This window comes from Brachionichthys hirsutus, chromosome 14 (genome assembly GCF_040956055.1).
Source record: "Brachionichthys hirsutus isolate HB-005 chromosome 14, CSIRO-AGI_Bhir_v1, whole genome shotgun sequence".
NCBI lineage: Eukaryota > Metazoa > Chordata > Actinopteri > Lophiiformes > Brachionichthyidae > Brachionichthys > Brachionichthys hirsutus.
The window spans coordinates 11,683,331-11,690,373 of record NC_090910.1 but is presented as its reverse complement, the minus strand read 5'-3'; positions in this window follow the sequence as shown (position 1 = coordinate 11,690,373).

Here is a 7,043-nt window from a genome sequence, read left to right as displayed (position 1 = left end):
TCCCGTGTTCTCTGTCTTGTCAACGCCGGGGCATCAATTTTTCAGCGCTGATGCCCCGAGAATATGTGCAAGCATCAGCCGGGGAGGGTCCTCTGAGTGAACACCAGGGGGCAGAGCAGCACGGCGGCTGCAGGTTCCACGGCTCTGCTCGGCAGTCGGGACTCGGGAGGTCAGACTTTTAATGTCAGGAACAAATTGGCAATAAATGTGAAATAATAACGCGTTAAAAAGGTTTTGCTGAGACTGAATAAAGTTTTGCTTAAAGTCACAACCTTCAAAATTAAAACCAAACTGATTCATAATTAGAAAAGTTAAAGACTTGACACGATAGAAAACAATTCAAAAAAGCGTTTAAAAAAAATATTAACTGACAGTCCTAAAAAAAAATGTTAACGCTTAGGAAACTATTGTGCCGCTACAATGCAGTGCAGTGTGTGGGTTTATGATGGGGGGGGGAGTATTCCGTGTTTGCCTGGCGAACCTCGGCTTGACTCATCTAATCCGGCGTCGCCTCTCGGTAGCAATGGATGAATAAATGTAGGAATAAACATTCCACGCCGGACCGCCCGACCTGTAGACTTCAGGACTAAGGTCGTGCGATGTGGCGAGAGAACTAACTATTGTGTCCATGTACCTCCCGGTCGGAGTCCCGGTCCAACTCCGACCACTTCCTGTTTGGCTCTGAAAAGGTTTGAGAAGAGGAAGTAGAGGCAGAGGTGGAGGCCGGTGGGCTGTGTGACGGTGACCTGGGATTACTGCATTAGCCATATTCCACAATCTCATCCCGCTATCTGGGACTCAAATTCCCAAGTAAATCCAATCCGCCCGGAGTTCGGAACGTAAGCCGGGCCGGAGCATTTTCTCTTTTCTTCCCACGGACAAAGCCCCTCGGTGTTAGTTTACAGTCGACGTAGATGCCATGTAACGACGCTTAACTGTCGCCACCGCGCTTAAAATAGAATCCGGCGGCGCTGCCAGAAACCCAAACGGCCGGCGAGGCTGTTGTGCGAAGCTTTTGTGTTGCTGATGGATAATTTTCCAGGACTTTTGTGCATATAATGTTCCGCTGCTCTCTAGCGTCTCATAAATGGGGCTGAGGACGTTGTCACAACCAATTAGGTGGCTCCATTTGTTACGCATGCTGGCCTAGAAAGTCACACAATAGCACAGCGACACACTTTCACTGACCGTCTCAACACCCCCAGTCGGGTCCGGCCGATGCTCACGCTGCCTTTTCTTCCATCTGTGTAGCCTCGGCAGTCTCAGCAGGCTCATCAGCCGCCGCCGCCGCCGGTGTCTTTCTGCATTTAGCTGAAGATGCCATTGAATCGCCAGCGCTAAAGGCTTTCTGTCCGATTATCGCATCGACCGCTGGAGTAAACTGCTACATTTACTGCATTCTGTTGCCTCTGCTGATTTACAGGAAGAATTATTCTGAATATGACATTTTTGCGGGACAAAACACTTTTGTGTTTTATTTTTTATTACTTTTTACCGACTCTGCTGCTGCTAAAATTCTCAATGGTTGCTAATCAATGAAAATAAACTGGACGAATTGACAAGGCCAGTTCAAGGCGACCGGGCGACACATCAAAACCCGCAAATAACCTTTCAACACAGACCAACGCAAAAAAGTAAAATCATGATTTCTACAAAAGCAGCCCGTCCTCTTTAAGAACGGCTCCTCCAAGATCATATTAGTAATTTAATCCGTAAATATAAATGAGGAATGGACGGAAGCAATGAGACGCCGCCGCCGCCATAATTGCTCGTTCCAGATTGCCTGCAGACGCCAAACGATCGGCGGTTTGCGAATAAACAAAGATTAAGTTGGAGAACAACAAACAATTCCATACGTAAGAGACAGCCGCTGATCGGACTGTTAATTAGTCAGTGTTGTGTTTCCTCTATTTACTGGTGATGCACCCAATGAATGTCACCGCACACACTCATTTAACACTCCCACACAAACATATGCAAACCAAAGAGCTTTCGCTGTAATTGAAATTAAATTTGTGCTTGAGCCCACAGGCGCTCAGAGAAGTAGCGAGAACCAGATAGAAGGTGGAGAACGAGTGGGATAGACGGGCGAGAGTCAAGCAGGTATAGACAGAGCAGGATCTGGAGAAACCAGGGAAGACGGCGAGCCGGGAACGGGCGATCCCGAGGCCCCGCCATGCAAGGCGTGGCATAAATGCATTCCCCTTTCAATCCCATCAATCCAAGCGGTACATGCTCATGATGCGCTTGTTTTTCACTCCGTTCCGTCCCTCTTCTACTCTCCACGCTATAATTGCTTTGCTTATGCGCAGTCACATGACATCCGGCGCCCGCCCGAGGGCCCGACGCGCGACCGCAGCGCCGCGACTCTTCACAAGGGCGTGTGTGTTTGCGTTCGAGCTCAGGGGCGGCTTTAATTAAAAGACAACTCCTTATTGTAACGGCGTTCTCGTTGGAAGCCGCAGCCTGCTCGTGGTTGAGTCTTGATTAATGAGATTATTACAGTCGTCTCCTGGTTGGTTCGACTCCCAAAGCGGCGGCAGCGACAACAAGAGAAACTCACGCAGCCGTTGGACCAAACACCGCGGCTAATGGATTCGGCTCGGAGCGAAGGGAAGGTGCGATGGGAGAAAATACCCCCCCCCCCCCCGTTAGCAATCACTGATCGCTGCTTCATTTCCTGCAAGTAAAGAAAAGAAAAGTAAGAGCAGGATGTATTTTAGGAAGAACCTGAGTCGCTGGGTTGTGCGTGATTTCCCCCTCCCGGCCTCTAGGGGGCAGTAATCAGCGAGCTGAAGGGTTTGCTCACCTTTAGTGAAAACCTGCATGTGAACCAAAAGGCATTGCACGTCAGAATGTGGAAGATTAAATTTGGTATTTTTTTTATGGTATTTTTTTTTCTCTAATGAAATAAAAAAAAAGTGTAAATTATTGAATTTTAACTGACGCAGTTCTGCGAGAGTTTTCCTTGTACCGCCACATCGGTTCTAAGAACAAGTGCTTTCAGCTAATTAGGGCTTGGTAGGAGCGAAATCATTTCTCATTTCAATTCCTGGACACCAAATTGCTTCTCTCCGCGCACACTAAGCATTAATAAATGAATTGCTTTTTTGTCTGTCACTCTTGCTCGGATTAATTGTGGCTCTTGAAAATGTGAAACTTTCATCGCAGCGGTGGAGACTTCTGAGAACTCGATGGCGAGCGCCGTTCATTAATGTGCTGGTTTTGTTAGTTCCATCATATCTCTGAGTTGATTAAAAAAGGAGGGAATCAAAAAAAAAAAAAAAATGTTGAAAGTGGGTGTCTTCAATTACGGGAGCTTCTATCTGACACAGGAAATTAAAATCTGTCAGGATTAAGAAACTATGGTTTTCCACCTCATATGTTCTCATGTTGTGCAGACTAAACGAATTCAATCAACGTCCAATCAGAATATACATATACGCTATGCTATTGATTAGCCATAATGTAGCATTCTTTGCTATCTCCACTCTGTGTCCATGATAAAATCACCCGGCTGGTTATAGTAGAAAACCGATGCTAAGACGAAGCGATCCTTTATTTTTTGCTTTTCCACTCTGTTGGGATTTATTACGGGTCTCCGTTCCGACTCACTGCGTAAAGAAAAACAACAAAAGTGGGCCATAATACTGAAGTATTCCGACCCAAACGAACCATTTGCGAGACCGTGAAGCTGGAAATAGCAGAAGCGGACTCAAAACTCCAATAATGGAAAGATCTTGAGAGCATCTCGTGTTACACGGGGTCAACGCAGCCTGGAGTTAAATATCGTACAAACGCCAGCAGAAGTCAATTGTTTCTTGACCTGAGCCCGACATTTAATGGAGGATCCGCCGGGGTCGCGGCGAGTGGGTTGAACAGGTTGGGCTCGCCGTACCGCAGGAATAATAGCACGCCATCCCTTTAGAGGAGGCTCAGAGGTTGAACTGCAGATTACCAAAGGCTTGATTCCTGTTGCTTCTGCCGGTCATCAGGCCGCCGCCGCCATGAAGCCTTTTTGGGTTTAAATTGTTAATTACTGCGAGTTTCAGACCAAGTGGAGCGGAACAGGTGGAAACCGGGCGGAGACGAAGGAAGCGAGATTCTTCCCGTGTACGTTTTTAAAATAAATAAATGATTTAATCTTGTGACATCTGCAGCCCGCGTGGTCGCAGCGGTTTGTATTTGCATCACGGCCTTGCTCTTCCTCTCCCTGACATTTACTTTTTTTTAAGGCCGCTGTCAGTGTTGTTGATTTTTTTTTTTGCCTTTGCTATCACTTCATCAAGTTTGAAGTCAAAGTTAACCAAAAAGGAAAGTAGCGAAATGCCGAGAGGTGAGAGGCTCAACCTTTAGACATTTGAGGAGGCGATCGATCAGGCTGACAGTTGGGCCGGGAAGCACAGCTCCGACTGCCTTACGCTCGGGAAACGCGGGAGCGCCGTGGCACGGAAGGACGCCGGCGGTCCAGGAATTTAGCATCACATTTAAAGGTTTTACTGATTTTGATGTTTAATTAAAACAACGTTTCTTGATATTTTCCAAAAGCCACGAGAACACAGAGTGGCGATCGGATCCCTTTCCGTTCCTGCAGCGCCTCCAGACATTTCTGCGTCTTTGTCCGCTTGATTATTTTGACTCATGAAACAATACAATGAAATAAAGAACTCGTTAGCGACTCTGCTGTCGGGTTTCTTTTGGGAAAGTTTGAAGGAAGAAAAGAAAAGCAGAAGTCGGATCGTGTGTCGGGGCGAGGAGTCGGAACCAAGTCATCAGATGAGAAAGACAAGATAGACCCGGAAGCTTTGAGGAACGTGTGTGTGCTATCCAGATTTATACGAAAAGATAAATGATCAATCCTTTAATCGGCCACAATTAGCAAAATCAAAGCTGCTTTGAGATCTCAAAGAAGCAGACCCTGCTCAGTTCTCCTGTCAGATGTGAACAGAAAGCGATGTCTGATCTTCACAGCGTGCCGTATCACTAATAGTCCATCTATTTTATTGTTATTATTTTATTTAAATCAGTCATTGATATGAGATTTAAGATTGAGGCTGTAATCTGGTTCCTTTGAGCTCACGCGGACTGAGAATTAACTTCCAGCTGACGATAGATGAAAAATAATACATTCAAATGAGTATTTAAAAAACAGAAAACCCCCATCTGCCTGAAATGATCCGGGGGACTGGGAAGGAGAGTGTGGAGGCCCCACGGTGAACTGAAATATTGCCTTCAAACAAATAACTAAGAATGAGACGGACGAGACGAAGACGATCCTCGCGTGGGAAACGGCGAGGATCTTCTTTCTCACTACAGCGCGTGGAGACGCTCTTCATTCGTCGGATGAATATGGCGTCCTACCAGTCAGCTCGGAGTTTCACTTTTCTGTTGGGAGAGAAACTGGGAAGTTCTTGAGATGAACACTCCAACGAAAAAAGCGACCAGCCAGCTCTTTTGAGGTTGTGAAGGACATCTGTTCGCGACCTCAGACCTCACCGGCTGCAGCTGCGCTCGATCCAAGCGCTCCTCCCAGGCCCCCGGCCAAGCCCTCGTTCGCCCAGCAACCGCTGTCTGGCAGTTTCCACGGCGTGTTTAAAAAAGAAAAATGTAATCAGGACTGAATAAAGAAAATATTCGGGTGTTGCAGCGAATCATATGTGATGATTAGTCAGTCAGAAGGCGATTGGGATTAAAGGTCATCTAAGATAAATCCTCCTGTTGAGTCACCGGTGGCGGCGGCGGCTGATTACTCCGTTGAGACTGATTAGCCTGCTGAAAGTGTCAAAGTGTCCTTGAGCAAACCACAAAACTCCAATTCGCTCCTATTGGTTGTTCGTTTTGGAAGATGGCTAGCTCGCACGCTAGCTTCTGCCACCATCTTGTGAGTTTGTCTAGATGTGCTCATGCTGGATTGTGAATCGAGCGCAGTCCGGGTAGAGCGACGCGAAGCAGCAAGAACCAGCCGATGGGAGCAGCTGTGATCTCATCCGACGGCTTCCAGACAGCGACAGCGCTACGCTAGAATCGACCATGCATGAAAACGAGATGTCTTTAATGTGATAGGCCTGCTCCGGGTAAGTAAGAGGATTGATAGAACTAGAAATAAGAATATCAGGCACCAATAGCACACAGGCAGCGTGTGGCGGACTCTTCCTCAGCCCACCGTGCCTCCTCCTCCTCGCAGCGTCACTGCAGCGCTCGTGAGATAAAGAACCTGGAAACACGAGCCAGATCATCTTTCAAAGGTGTAGCGAGTTCAAGAAGTTGGTCGTTGTTGTTGAGATCAATAGTGAGATCTTGCAAAAACAATCTGCATTCAATTCAATCTTTTTTTAATTTTTTTATGAGCTTTCAACCAGTCACCAATTTTCACTCATCAAGCAAAACCAGTAGCATGAAGACAACATCTGTGCTTGATTTGTCAGTGAGAGGCACCAACCGGGGGGGGGATTTCCACCTTTGTCGCTCCTACTTGCTCAGTTGCTGCTCTAAATTAAGGAACCTGCCACAAAGCAGCATCTGTAATTTAAAAAGGGAAGAACTGCAGGCTTGCATGTGGTCTCCACGATAAAATAAAAAATCAGGGGGGGCTGGCGTTTATTTTTAAATCTCGAGAAGGGAAAGTTCCCCCCCCCCCCCCCCTTACTCCTCCCCTACACCTCCTTGGATCATAATATTCCACTTCTTCCTTCACCACAACTTGAACATTTCCAGAGGGTCTCGATGGGACTTGACCACATGACGCACCGGCAGAGCTTTTTTCTTCCCTCCGAGACGCAGCTGCTTCGAGTCCCATTAGAGTGCGTTTGAACGGAAGGCGATTAAAGCGTCAACCTCCCCGCTTTACCCACTGACATCTTTAATGAGAAACATATTTCAACCCCACAGAAATGCTTTTTTTTTTACTTTCCGCTGATTGCATTTAAATGGATCCCGTGAAGCGAGGAAAAAATGAAAATATAAAAAAAAGACGATTTAAATGTGTTTTTTAAGACTGCCTTGTCACATGATTCAGGTTATTCAATTTTGCACATCGGCGCATC